The sequence below is a fragment of the Trichosurus vulpecula genome, chromosome 3 (genome assembly GCF_011100635.1).
Source record: "Trichosurus vulpecula isolate mTriVul1 chromosome 3, mTriVul1.pri, whole genome shotgun sequence".
Classification (NCBI taxonomy): Eukaryota; Metazoa; Chordata; class Mammalia; order Diprotodontia; family Phalangeridae; genus Trichosurus; species Trichosurus vulpecula.
In genome coordinates this window covers 307,422,143-307,437,991 of record NC_050575.1, presented here as the reverse complement: position 1 = coordinate 307,437,991, position 15,849 = coordinate 307,422,143, and positions in this window count along the sequence as shown.

The following is a 15,849-nucleotide window of genomic DNA, read 5'->3' as shown; positions in this document are numbered from 1 at the left end:
AGAGTCCTACTAAATTATTTTTATGACACAAATGTGGTTTTGATATCCAAATTTGATATCTAAACCAAGAAGAAATAAACCTATAGACCAATTTCCCTAATGAATATTGATGCAAACATTGTAAATAAAATACTAGCAAGGAGATTGCATCAATAGATTACACAAAGAAAAACTGTATACTATGAGCAGGTGTACAACCTGGGATCTAGGCCAGAAAGGTAGGACTGATTCAATATTGGGAAAACTATCAATAATGAGACCAACAAAAGTCATATGATTATCTCAATGGATGCAGAAAAAGCTTTTGACAAAATACAGCACTCATTACTCTTAAAAAAAGCCCTAGAAAGCAAAGGAATAATTGGAGCTTTCCTTAAAATGATAAGTAGTATCTATCTAAAACCATCAGTAAGCATTATCTGTAATAGGGATAAGGTTTCTGCCTTCCCAATAAGATCAGGGGTGAAGCAATGATGTATGTTAACAACACTATTATACAATATTGTACTAGAAATGCTAGCTATAGCAAAATACAAGAAAAAGAAATTAAAGGAATTAAAATAAGCAATGTGGAAACAAAACTATCACTCTTTGTAGATTATATGATGGTATGCTTAATGTACCCTACAGAATCAACTAAAAAAATTGAACAATGAACAACTTTAGCAAAGTTACAGGTTATAAAATAAATCCACATAAATCATCAACATTTCTATATATATTATCAAAAACATATAGCAGGAAGAGATAGAGAAATTCCATTTAAAATAACTGCAGAAAGTATAAAATGCTTGCCTTCAGTTGTTAGGAAGCTTCTCTTTACATTGAGTCAAAGGTGATTTCTCTATAACTTCAATCCATCACTCCTAGTTCTACCTTCTGGGGCTATTTTGAATAAGTCAGCTTCCTCTTCCATAGGATAGCTCTTCAAATTAAGACAAACTCAGGAATTATATGAACACAAATGCCAAACATTTTTCACAGAAATGAAGACACCTAAACAAGTGGAAAAATAGTAATTGCTCATGCATAGGCAGAGCCAGTATAATAAAAATCACAATTCTAAGTAAATTAATATACTTATTCAGTGCCATAACAATCAAACTACCAATAGAGCTAGAGAGTTAGAAAAATTAGCAACAAAATTCATCTGGAAGAACAAAAGGTCGAGAATATCAAGGAAATCAATGGAAAAAAATGTGAAGACAGGTGGTCTAACAGTACCAGATTTCAAACTGTTTTACAAAGTGATAATCATCAAAACAATCTGGTACCAACTAAGAAACAGAGTGATGGATCAGTGGAATACAATAGGTACACAATCAACGCACAGTAGGAAATGACCATAGAAATCTAGTATGTGATAGACCTAAAGATCTAAGCTTTTGGGTCAAGAACTCACTACACAATAAAAATTCTCTAGAAAGCAGTTTGGCAGAAACTAGCTATAGACTAACATCTCATACTGTATACCAAGATAAGACCAAAATGGATATATGATTTAGACATAAAAGGTGATATAAGCAGATTAGAACATGGAAAAATTTTACTTGTCAGATCCATGGTTAAGTGAAGAATTCATGACCAAACAAGAGATAGAGAATATCACAGGAAGTGAAACGGATAATTTTGATTATATTAAATTTAAAAGCATTTGCACAAACAAAACCAATGCAGTCCAGAAAAGAAGGAAAATAGAAAAGTGGGGGGGGAATTTTACAGCAAGTTTCTCTGATATAAGCTTTATTTCTCAAATACATAGGGAACTGCATTAAATTCATAAAAATAAGAACCATTCCTCAAAAGATAAATGGACAAAGAATATGAATAGGCAATTCCCAGAAGAAGAAATCAAACTATCTATAAACATGTGAAAAATGTTGTAAATCGTTGTTGACTAGAGAAACGCAAATTAAAATAATTCTGAGGTGCCACCTCACACATATCAGATTGGCTATCATGATTTTAAAAAAAGGAAAATAACAAAGGCTGGAGGGGATGAAGGAAAATGTGGACACTAACATACTGTGGGTGTAGTTGTGAACTAGTCCAACCATTCTGGAGAAGAGTTTGGAATTATACCCGAAGGATTATAAAACTGTGCATGCCCTTTGACGTAGCAATACTACTACAGGGTCTGTATCCCAAAGAGATCAAAGCAAAAGAGAAAGGACCTCTATATACAAAAGTATTTATAGCAGCTCTTCTTCTGGTGGAAAAGAATTGGAAATTGTACCCATCAACTGGGGAATGGCTAAAAAAGTTGTGGTACATGGCTGTGATGGAAAACTGTTGTGCTATAAGAAATGATGAGCAGGATGGATTCAGAAAAAAACCTGATAAGACTTATATGAACTGACCCAAAGTGAAGTGAGCAGAACTAGGAGAACATTTTACATGGCAATAGCAACATTGTAAGGATGATCAATTGTAAAACACTTAGCTACTCTACGCAAGGCAACGATCCGAGACAATGCTGAAATATTCATGAAGAAAAATACTATTTCCAAAGAGAGAACTAATGAAGTCTGAGTGCAGATTGAATCATAATTTTTTCGCTTTGTTTATTTTTCTTGCCTTTTTTATAACATGACTAATATGAAAATAGGTTTTGCACTATTTCAAATGTATAATTGATTTCACATTCTTTGCCTTTTCAAAGTGTAGGGAAGGAGTGGGAGGGAGAAAATTTGGAACTCAATTAAAAAAAAAAATAAATAATAATTTTTAAATTTTAGAAAGAAAATTTAATAATCAGCTCTCAAGACCTGATTCAAGCTGGCTCCAGCATATCCCTGCTTCAGATATTTTATGGTACTATGTCGCCACTCACTCCTCACTCCTATACTACCCCCAAAATGCTTCAAGTTATAATATTCAAAATCTTTCAACCAGTTCTTATATAATAAGGCTTTAAGGCTCCTGGTTATTCTATGAAACTATGATCCTTGTTTGATGTACGTCAGTTTTTCAAGGCCATTCCTAAAATGCTGGGCCTAAAGCTGAACATAATGTACTATACTAGTGGTGGGCTAGCCAGGGCACAGTACAGGGAGGTTAGGATGTGTTCATCCTTTATTCTTAACACTATGCTTCTTTTAACATAGCCTAAATTCACTTTACCTTTTCTGGATTGTCATGTATGATCTGACAAACTGTTGCCCTCTATTTGTTTGGAGACCTCAGGTTTTTCCTAATGACTTTAATTCTAGGATAGACAAACCAATAGGCATTAGTAACTAAAGTGACATGATATGTTCTGTGATTTAACTACTCTAATCATATTTTAAAATGTTGTTAAAATTTATAATTAATGACGTTGTTCAGAATGCAATGGTCTTTGATATAAAATTCAAAGTCCTTTAGCAACCACTTGTAGGTGATGGAAGTTATTAAGAATTACAGTTAATCATTGGAGAGAAAGATGCCAAATTATACCTAGATTTACATTTTTCAGACTTGCCTTATAAAACTATGTTCTCCATCAATTTTTATATTTAGATGCTTTAGTCAAGAATTATAATTCTATGTTATAAAAGAATAAATGGACATCTTTCTTTCAATACTACGGTAGATATATTATCTAACTGATGTAGGTATTCTCTCTTCAAGTGAACATCTTAACTCCTAAAAATCTTCCTCAGTTGTTTTGAGGACTGGGTGGCTGGAGCTAAATAGTGAGGAGGAGGACATGGCCCCTGATGACTGGCATTAAAAACAAAAGACATGTGCTTATATTTTTGTAATAAGCACATAAACAAGGCATTTGTCTCACTCACAAGAATGCCTCCCTCGCTTCTTCCATACACATACCATCAATGACACCTCGCTGATACATCCACCAACATAGTCTCCAAGGTGGTTGATATCTAGTAAACATAACCACGTGTGCCCAATCAAAGCCATGGCTCCCTAGAGAAGGTCATGCAAAGGGAAGGATCTGTCAAAACACACTGGGACAGAAAAAAAGAGAAACATACAAGCACAGACAAGAGGGGAAAAGCAGCAGGAGTCACACAGCTGAAAAGGTTCTTATCATCAGAGGCTGCCTCTTTGTCATCAAAGCAATAGTCTATAATGTTCAATGGCAAACGGAGCCTGATGCTGGTGATATGACCTGTTTATCTGTACTCACAGGAGGCAAGTTATCATTAGGAGATGACATTGTGGAGCTTCACAACCAGAATGTTCCCAGGGTTGTGAGAACGAGGGACACAATAGCCCACTTCGACTCTGTGAAGCAGGTAATATAAATATGTTTATCCCTCTTTTAGAGATGAGGAAACCAAGGCTCAAAAAGCTTAAGTGACCTCCCCTATAATCTAGTTTTGTGAGTCAGGGAGAGTCCTTCACAATATGCCAAATTCAGCCTCTGTTCCAGGAAACAAGAGACAGGGGAGTGCTCTGTGTGGGTGTGTGTTGTTTGATCTATTTTCTATATCTATCTGTGCACAGCAAGAGAAAACTAAGCATCAACTGTTCAGATTAGAAGTGGGGCTGTCATTTAGAATTAAGCCTGGTCACTGACTGGCCTGATTTATCTCTTTTCTGAAAAGGAAGCTTCCCTATTAATACTCCATCAGTTCTATACCCAGGATAAAGTAAGCATCGTTACAGATACTCCACAGGCTTCGTGTTGCCCTATTAAGCTTCATCAATTAATAATAATTCACATTTGCATGAAACTTTAAGTTTTCCAAAGAGTTTTATTCACAACTCTATGAGGTGGATCGTGAATCAGAGTTGCCCTATTTTACAGATGAGGAAACTGAGGATCAGAAAGGCTAAGTGATTTGTCCATGTCGCATAGTTGATAAGTGCCAGAGCCAGGAGAAACACGGGCCTGAATCCTAGCTCTACATTTAGCATTCTTTCTTTGATTCTAGGCTTCCTCTTAAGGTGTCAGTATCCTGTAGTCTCTACTGTTGGCACACCCAAGAAAACAGAGGAAAATTCAAAAGGTGTTGTCAAGGGCATACCCTACACTGACCTTGTGAAATTCATCATTTTCCAGCCCTGTTGATATGTTCTATGCCTAATACTTCAAGCATCAAGTAGCACAACCCAATGAGCAAGATGTTTCTCCAAGACACACACACCACACAGTCAAACACCACACACACACACACCACAGACATACAGCAAAAGCCATCCAGGAGATCATATACCCTGGGTTACACTGCTGAGAGATGAGGACATCATATCTTGCTTCCGTTCTCTCCATCTTTCTAAGAAGGCAGCTCCTCCTAAGTTGAGGCACCTGGGTGGCCCAGTGCATGGAAGGCTGGGTCTGTAGTTGGGAACACAAGTTCAAATTGAACCTCAGATATTTTCTAGCTCTGTGACCTTGGGCAAAGCATTTAACCTCAGTCTGCCTCAGTTTCCTCAACTTCAAAATAGGGATAATAATAGAACCCCCCTCCCTCCTTTCCTCCCAGAGCTATTGTGAGGATCAAATAAGATAGTGTTTGTAAAGAACTTAGGACAGTGCTCAGAATACAATAATGACTATATAAATGTTAGCTATTATTATTACTATGCAACCAACTTTACAGAATGAGTAAGATCAATAATACTAGTCCAAAGTCCTTGATAGTCCTGCCTTTCGGTAATGTCTAAATAGCCTCTGAGTGGTGAATCTGGAGAGAAAGTGTAAAGCTTATTAGGGCATTATAAAGACAACCACAATAGCATACCCAGGATGGCTGCTAATGCAGGTTCTTTTATCTGTTTTACTAAGGAAATACAGCTATTTCAGGGGTCAACAATCTTTCTTTTTTAATCACATAAAATACAAACACAGGAAATACAGAAAAGAGAAATAAAGACCAACAGACGGCTCTACTGCCTGAATCAAAGCTTTACGTCTACCATTGAATTGAGAGAGCCTTTATCTCTGAGGAGTCGGGGAGCTCTGAACATACAACCATTCAGAGTCTCGACCAGGGAATCGCTACACCTTTCTCAAAACAAAAGCTCACTTTTCAGAATATATACTCTTTAGGCTCAGTGTCTAATTAGAAATTAACAAAGGTGTGTAAGCCTTCCTACAAGCAATCAAACTTCCCTTAATGGGCTCCACATAAGGCTTATTGATGGGCGGGGAAGATCTTATTCCCCATTGACCTTACAGGCATTTGCTATTAAGTTCTGCCTTCTTTCTGCCAAAACTTCATTGGACTGCCTCCCTAAATGTGGTAACACAAGCTGGCCCTTGATGTTCCTCTTCATCAGATTTTACATGAATAAACATGTTACTGGGTCAGAGGAGAAAGAAGAGCTCAGGATATGCCCCAATCCATTCTCCATTCAGCCACTAAAGTGATTTCCCCAAAACTCAGGTCTGATCATGTCACCCCCTCAACCCCAACCCCCCTCTTCCTCAATAAACTCCAATGACTACCTATTGCTTCAGGGAGCAAATACAAAATGCTCTGGTTGGCTTTCAAAGTCCTTCATAAACTAGTCCCCTCTGACTTTTCTAGTCTTCTTACACCTTTATTCCCCAATACATACTCTTTGATCCAGTGACACTGGGCTCCTGGCAATTCCATGAACAAGACATTCCATCCCTCCGCCCCAGGTATTCTCTCTGGCTGTCCTCCAAGCCTGGAACAGTATCCCTCCTCTGCTCCAATTAGTGGCTTCCCTGGGTTCCTTTAAGTCCCAACTAAAATCCCACCTTCTAGAAGAAACCTTCCCCAGCCCCTCTTAATTCCAGTGCCTTCATTCTCTTTTTACCTGTATATCCGGTGCACAGCTTGCTTTGTATATATTTGTTTGCATGTTGTGTCCCCCTTTAGAATGTCTAGGCATGGGGAGGGATGTGAGGCAGGGACACCAATTAGAAGGTTCTTATAATAGTCTAGGTGAAAGGTGATGAGGGTCGCTACTTACATGGTGGCTGTGTGAGCAGAGAGAAGGGACTCATGCAAGAGATGTAAGATCAATGGGGTCATCAATTTAAAGACCACTATCATGGCAGGATCACTGAGGTCTGCTTAGCTGAGGGCTGTCAGCAAGTCACATTAAGTCTGTTTTCTTATCAGCAAAATTCGATCCAACCAATATTTAGTAATGGTGTACTATGCACAAGGAACTGGATTAGTCATGGAGAAGACAACACATGGAATAGCTCTTGTCCTCAAGAAGATTATATTCTACTGGAGTCACACAATACATGCACAGGTACATAGATACAAGGTAATCTGAGGAGGGACATAGCAATAACAACCGAGGGAATGAGGAGACATTTCATGGAGAAGGTGTCATCTGAGCTGAGCATTAAAGTCAACAGTGCCTCTGACCCAGTGATGGTGCTCTATAGCTACATGTTTCTGCGCATGCTTTGTCTTTGCTATTTAATGACAGTTAAAGCTGGAGGTTCTTACTGAAGCCAGTTCATACAGGTGAGAGAGGGTTGATTGTTAAATAGTCAGTGTGAGCATATATATCTTGGAAATGGGCAACTGCTACAAATCAGGGCTTAACTGATTATTTTGTGGATTATCTAGACTTAAGAAAGTGGTGGAAAATGTTAATTAATGCAGATTAAGCTGAAAACTGGGGTGCTTTGGAGCGTCAGTTGTTAAATGTTTACCACCATACCCCTGGTTAAAGGCATACTCAATTACATCAAATTGGAGGGGCACCCACTGGCCTTGAAATTTAGGAGACTTTAGTTGCTTTTAGAGATTAGGTGGCTAGAGTGAGGCAGTAATGAATAGGACATAATCCCAAATCAATCAACACACACACAAACAAGAGAGAGAGAGAGAGAGAGAGAGAGAGAGAGAGAGAGAGAGAGAGAGAGAGAGAGTATAGTAGATCCAGATTGTGGCTGGCAAAGGATGAGATTTTGGTGATTTTGGACACCAGAAGGCTTTTCTTACATGCTCATACTACTGGTACACATAATGTTCGTCAATAAGAATTTATTAAGCACCTAGTATGTGTGTCAGGCATGATACTAAGCTCTGCAGATAAAGAAAGGCAAAAAAGTCCCTGCTGTCAAAGAGTTCACAGTCTAATGGGAGAGACAGAAAGCAAGCAACTATGTACAAATTAGATATATACAGGACAAATTGGGGGTAGTACAAGAGGGAAGGCACTAAGATTGAGGATGAGGATGGCTTTAGTTGAGACATGAGGGAAGTCAGGAGGCAAATATGAAAGAGAGTGTTTTAGGTGTTGGGGACAGCCACATGAAGAAGGAAGAGAAGAATTCTGAGGGGCAGTAATTGTTAAAAGGGATGTACTCCAGGCATGAAGTATAGCTTGGACAGGCAGGAGATGGAATGTCAAATTTTAGAAACAGTTAGGAGTCCATTTTGGATGGAAATTGGAGTTTGCAAGGTGGTATAATATGGTATAAAACAGGAAAGTCAAGTTGGAATCAGAGTGTAGAACAGCAGGTCAAGGACCTTGTATCTTATCCTAGAGGGAACAGGAAAGAGTTGGAAGCTTTCAAGCAACATAGTGAAAGGGTTGCCTTATTTTGGCAGTTGTGTGGAAGATGGTTTGGAGAGAGAAGAAACTGGCAATCATGAGGCCAATTATGAAGTGAGTAAAATAGTCAAGATGAAAGGTGATGAAGGTTTGAACTAATGTGGTGTCATGTGAATAGGGAGAAGGGGATGGATGTAAGAGCCATTATAGAATAAGAAATAAAAGTGGCACATTTTGGTGATGGTACAGGAAGGGTCCAGCAGCCTGAACCCAAAAGCCCTGGGAGAAGCAGTGCTCCTCAATCCACTAACCTCATTTCTAGCCCTGCCCCAGCAGCCATCATCAAGGAGAATGACCCCTGTGGAGATTTCCATCCTCCTTATGACCACCAACACCATGACCAACTGACACCAACAGGTAGGGAAGGTCAAGAGTATTTAGAAGCAGCGCCCCATTCCACTCTACCCCTACCCCAACCACTGGCAATGCTTTCAGCCCACCTTCCCCAGCCACAATCCACAGAAGCAGCCCCTTTGTATAATGGACCAGGCATCTTGACCGACTTCCACCTATGGGACTGGTAAGCCAGCCTAACTGAAGAAGAAAGGCAGCAAGGGAAAGAAAGGAGGTGGCATGTGACAGGCAAGTTGAACCATCACTACAACCATTACCCCATGGCTTCCCCTCGGACATCTATAGATAGAGGCCAGAACTCTGAGGCTATCTCTAGAGCTTTGGGAAGAGGATGGCAGCTCCCCCTACCCACACCAGGCCACCAGCCCTGTTACCCCCATAGCCATCATCTGGGGGAGCAAACTCCGTGGAGATGTGGACCTGACAACTGCTTCTGCAGATTCTGCATCCCATTCCTCCTCAACACTCATGCTTGCTAATGATTTGGAAAAAAAAAGATCTCACCATTAAAGTCTTTGGCACTATTAGATGATAAAACACCAAAAACGGATACAGTTTTATCAGTGTAAATGAAATTTTAAAGGAGTCGTTTCCATCTCCTTTGTTGCTGCACCCCAAGGACCGTCGGGCCTTTCCATCTAACTTGGGGCTAAACCTTCCAATAAGTGTTGTCTCTCACATTAGACCATGAGCTCCTTAAGGTTTGCAAAGTGCTTTACAAATATGAGCTCATTTGATCCTCACAACATCCCAGTTGATGGATAGAATCTCAGATTAATGAACGACTTCGGAGAGAATCCAGTTAAATCCATAGCTGATAGGCATCCGCTCTTCAGTATCCCTAGTGTATAATGTGGCTGAAGACTTTCAGTGATGGGCAATTCACCGCCTCCCAAAGAAGCTCGTTTTGATCTGAATTTCACATTGGTTATTAATTTAATAGATTCCATATGTCACTGGGTGATAAGTCCAATAACTGGAGGAGAGGCAAACAGAGCAGCTTCCTGGAGGCAGTGTGGCACAGGACAAAGGGCTCTGGATTTGGGAATCAGAAGATCTGGGTTCAAATTCCAGCCCTGCTACCTGCTACCTAGATGACCTTCACTTAAATTCTCTGGGCCTTAACTGGAAGATGAGAGGAGTGGACTAGATGACCCCTAAATTCTCCTCCTGTTCAAAATCTATGCTGCTATGAACTTCAATTAGTGTTCAAGAAACCTTATCTCTCTCTATTCCCCCTTGCTTTAGGAGCAGCAGCAAATGATAGATGTTCCTATTCTTGATGTCCACCATAATTAAGTCAACAATGGCCTATAACATCAGTCCCTATAGCGATGCCACCAAAGATGTCTCAACCTGGCATATAACATAAGACACAACATTGTACGCTAGAAAAAATGTCATGGATTTGGAATCAGAGGACCTAGGTTCAAATCTCTGTCCTTCTGTTTCTACTTGTGCAACCTTCGGTTACTTTACCTCTCTGGGTCTCAGTTTCCTCATCTGTAACATGACGCACTTGGGTTAGATGATTTCAGGTTTCATTGAGATTTAAAGTCATAAAGTCATATGTGCTATAACTTTGTAACTTCTCTCCATTGGTGCTGGTTCTGCCTTCTAGGGGGTTTTATTATCCTATTAAAATGTCATCAATAGTCAACCTTAAAGCTACTGCTTATTATAGAGTTATTATAGATAGGGTTTATTTCTCCTTATAATTGTTCATTTAATCAGAAGTGGGAACATAGAGCAAAAGCAGATCTCTAGAGTGCCTTGAAGTCAGATAACTGGGAGTAAGTATGGCAGAAGAGCCACAAATCAGTAGTAAATGAAACGAGTATCTGAGAACCATTCTGACTGCTTATCATCAAGAGAAGAAGACAGGCTGGAAAAGAAAAAAAAGTAATCAGTTTCATTAGTCATTCTTCCTCCTATTGAAAAAACAATCCAACCATTCAAGGTTCATTGTTTCAGAAATAAATAGGTTTGGGTCATGATCTGCTCTCCTTTAACTCGGGTTGGGTTATTGGATAATAATAATTCACCCCCTTTTAATTGTAATTTTCTTCTTTGATGTCTTACCATTCTATAATTTGACATTCTGAGGACTCCTAAGCTCAACTTTTTGAGATCTTTTATTCCATCTGTTAAATACCTGTTAACTTGCCAGGATTTCGATGTCTTGTTATATCATCTTCCCATATACACCCCACTTCGAACCATACTCTTCACCAGAGGAAAGGAGAGAGGGAGGGAAGAAGGGGGAGAGGTAAAGAGAGAGAGACAAAGAGAAACAAAGAGATAAAGACAGAGGGACAGAAACAGAGAAAGAGACAGAGAGACAGAGAAATACAGGAATGTAATTAGAATGATTTTTTAAACAAGGGTTATTATTTTTTTTTTAATTTTAAAAGTCAATATGGAGGAGAAGGGGAGGGAATGAATAGGAACAAACTATCCTAAGTGGTAGGACTGGTAGGACAAGGCAAATGCATGAGAATTATAAGGGAAGTTAATAAAGAAATACAAATTAAATGGGATTAAGAGGATGCGTACTGGGGTCTACTAACAACTGGGGAACCAGGAAAGCCTTCTTGTAGGGGGTGGAGCTGGAAATGGGACTTGAAAGAAGCTAGGGTTCTAGGAGGTGGAAGTGAGAAGAGAGAACATTTTGAACATGGGAAACAGCCTGAGCAAAGCCTCAGAGACAGGAATTGAAATGTCTTGGGCAGAGAAGAGCAAATTCTTAGAATCTCTACTACCCATCAAACCTCAATTCCAGTGCCCTCTCCCTCATGAGCTTTCCAAAAACATTTAGGGCTACCTCGCAAGCTGACCAGAGACTTACCTTCAAGCTAAGGACAGATGTTCCTTTTTGAAAAGACAGCATTGCTAGTTTTCCTGCTAATAAGGGCTGAACTCTTTGACTTCTGAAGTCCATTAAAAGTTCATTGAAGGAGCACCAGTTCCAGAGTCAGGAGGACTTGAGTTCAAATCCAGCCTCAGACACTAAGCTGTGTGACCCTGGGCAAGTCACTTAACGCTGTTTGCCTCAAAAAAAAAGTTCTTTGAAGCCCAGGAACTGAAGTTTGTACAATAAGTCAGTGGCAGACCCAAAGACCAAATCCAATTCTTTTTTTTTTTAACCAAACTGTGCTGCCTCCTGACAATCTCTGAGACAAGAGTATGTGCAAGGGTATGTGTGTTATGCCAAGGTCTGAAATGGAGCACAAATGGTAAAAGGTGAGGTCTCTACTATCCAGGCCAGTCATCTTGCCATTCTCTATTTCCCAGCTGGCCACACTCCTCTGGACTTCACCCCTATACCTATATTCCCTCTTTTCATCTTCCTTTTATGTGTTGTTTTCCTCCATTAGATTGTCAATTCCTTGAGGACAGAGACTGCCTTTTCTTCTTATTTACATTCCTAGTGTTGAACACAGTGCTTGGCACACATAGAAGGCACTTAATAAATATTTATTGACTGACTGATCCATCATAGTGGAAAGGTGATACCAGAATCTCAAAGGTCTTGATATTGCAGTTTGTGGGGATGGGACCAGCGACTGATAGTTGCCTATGGACCAAAATTTTTGGAACCCAGAGATTCTCACGACCAGAAGGCTGAACATGAGGGTTATTTCTAGTTTTGGCAACAGCATTTCTTGAAGTGAAATGTGTACATGAGTAATGTACATGAGTACATTAGTGTATACATGAGTAATGATCTACATCAGTGGAAGGAATGACTATAGCAACAAAAAAAACACAGGGCTTTTGAAGCAGCTCTTCATATCTCTTCTATTATTTATTTTCCCAATCCCAAGAATTGTTGTTGTTTGTTGTTGTTGCTGCTCAGTTGTTCAGTCATGTCTGATTCTTCATGACCCCATAGGCCACAGCACACCAGGCCCTTCTATCCTCCACTATCTCTCAAAGTTTGTCTAAGCTCATATTCATTGTTTCCACGACACTATCTACCCAACTCATCCTCTGCTATCTCCTTTTCCTTTTGCCTTCAATATTTCCCAATGTCAATCTTTTCCAATGAGTCCCATCTTTGCAATATGTAGCCAAAGTATTTAAGCTTCGGCTTCAGTATTTGACCTTCCAGTGGATAGCCTGAATTAATTTCTTTAAATATTGACCAGTTTGATCCTCTTGCTGTCCAAGGGACCCTCAAAAGTCTTCTCCAGCGCCACAATTCAAAAGTGTCATTTCTGCAGCACTCAGCTTTCTTTATATTCCAATTCTCAAAGGCACATGCTACTCCTGGAAAAACCATGGCTTTGACTTTTATGGATCTTTGTCAGCAAGGTGGTGTCTCTGCTTTTTAGTATGCTGTCCAGATTTGTCATAGCTTTCCTTCCAAGGAGCAAGTATCTTTTCAAAGTCACTATCTGCAGTGATCTTTGAGCTCAAGAATATAAAATCTGACATTGCTTTCATTTCTTCTTCTATTTGCCACAAGGTGATGGGACCAGTCGCCAAATCTTCATTTTTTTTGATATTAATCTTCAAGACAGCTTTTACACTCTCCTCTTTCACCCTCATCAAGAGCCTTCTTAATTCCCCTTCACTTTCTGCCATCAGAGTGGTATCATTTGCATATCTGAGATTATTAATACTTCTCCTGGAAACCTTAATTCCAGTTTTTGATTCAACCAGCTTGGCATTTTGCATGATATATTCTACATATAAGTTAAATATAAGTAAAGTGACAAAATGCAGTCTTGTCATACTCCTTTTCCTATATTAAACCAAACAGCTGTTCTAAGTTCAGTTCTAACTGTTGCTTCTTGACCTGCATACAGGTTCCTCAGGAGACAAGTAAGATGATCTGGTACTCCCATCTTTGTGAAGATTGCCACATTTCCTTGTGATCCACACAAAGGCTTTGGTCTAGTAAATGAAGCAGAAGTAGATTTTTTTCCGGAAATCTTGCTTTCCAGAAAGGTTGACAATTTGGTATCTAGTCTCTGCACCTCTTCAAAAACCATTCAGTACTTTGGCAATTCTTAGTTCACATACTGCTGAAGCCTAGTTTGCAGAATCTTAAGCATAACCTTGCTGGCATGTGAAATAAGCACAATTGTTTGGTAATTTGAACATTCCTTGCCACTGCTCTCCTCCTTCTCCTTCTCCTACTCCCTCTCCTTCTCCTTCTCCTTCTCCTTCTCCTTCTTCTTCTATGGCATTGCCCTTCTTTAGAGCTGGAATGTAAACTGATCTTTTCCCACCCAGTGACCACTGATGAGTTTTCAAAATTTGCTGGTATATTGAGTATAGCACGTTAACAACATCATCTTTTAGGATTTTAAATAGCTCAGCTGGGATTCCAAGACCTCTACTAGCCTTATACTTAGCAACACTTCCTAAGGCTCACTTGACTTCATTCTTCAGGCTGTCTGGCTCCGGATCAATAACACCACCATCGTGGTTTTCATGATGTTAAAATCTTTCTTGTATAGATCTTTTGTGTATTCTTGCCACCTCTTCTTAATCTTTTCTGTTTCTGTTAAGTCCCTACTATTTTTGTCATCGTGCCCATTTTTGCATGAAATGCTCTCTTGATAGCTATAATTTTCTTGAAGAGATCTCTTATCTTTCCCATTCTACTGCTTTCTTCTATTTCTTTGCATTGTTCATTTAAAAAAATACCTTATCTTCCCTTGCTATTTCCCTGAATTCTATATTCAGTTTGGTATATCTTTCCCTTTCTCCTTTATATTTTGCTTTCCTTAGCTATTTGTAAAGCCTCATCTGACAGTCAATTTGTTTTTTTGCTCTCCTTTTTATTCAGGTTGTTTTCTGTTGCTGCCTCCTATACAATATTGTGAACCTCTGTCCATAGTCCTGTCTAGATGTTCACCTACTTCTGCATTGAACTTGGCAGGAGAAGGCCTGAGTTTTCAAATGATACCTCCTAAATGAGATCTACCTCAGGACAGCGGCTGAAAAATGGAGACCAATTGGGGTGCCATCACCATAGTGCAGGTGAGAGCTGAAGAAGATCTGGAGTAGAGTACTTGTGGTATGGGCAAAGAGAATAGGGATAGATATGAGGTATTTGCTAGAGAGAGAATGAATAAGACGGCAACTGATTGGATATGTGGGATGATGCAAAGTGCAGGGGGAAATGTGACTTCTAGGTTAGAAATCTGGAGGACTAGATGGATGGGGGTGGCCTGGCAGAAAAAATGGAAGTCATAAGGTTGGGGTTTAGAGGGAAAGCTAATATGTTTAGTTTTAGATATGGTGCATTTGGAATGTCTGTAGAACAACCAGGCAGATCTAGCAGACAGATGGAGATGGGAAACTGGAGCTCAAGGAAGATTTGAGGCTTGGATTTGCAGAGTATCCCAAAAGCTTTTGTGTAGTTCTAAACTATTAAAGCTTAGTATAGTTTGAGAAATCAAAGTATGGCAATGATTGTTGAATCTATGGGAGCTGAATGAGATCACACAGTAGAAGAACGCAGAGAGAAGAGATGGGGACACAGCTATACTCATGCATATCGGACAAAGCATGGGGGATCATTCTGCAAATGACACCGAGAAGGACCAGTCAATCAAAACAGGAGGAGAACCACAACACAGAATTGTCATGAAATCACAGTAGGAGAAAGTATAGAAAGGTGAGGGGAGGGTGTGGAGTCAGATAATGATGTCAAATGCTGCAAAGACTTAACAAAGGTCATTGGCTTTAGAATTCAAGAGGTCTTTGGGGATCTTGGAGGGAAAGGATTCTGTTGCATGGTGGTGAGGTGGAAATGATTTCACATACTGTTCTAGAAACCAATCATCTGAGGTGATACCAGAAGGTGTAAATGTAACACAGCAAGCTGACATTTCTGTTTATCTTCTCCATTCTATAATGTTACCTGCACATGCTACAGCAGGGGTGAGTATCTTTTCTTTTTTTTAATTTCTCAAGAATCATTGATTGACTGTATGTGTCTTTTGAAGGTTAATTTTTTTTAATTTA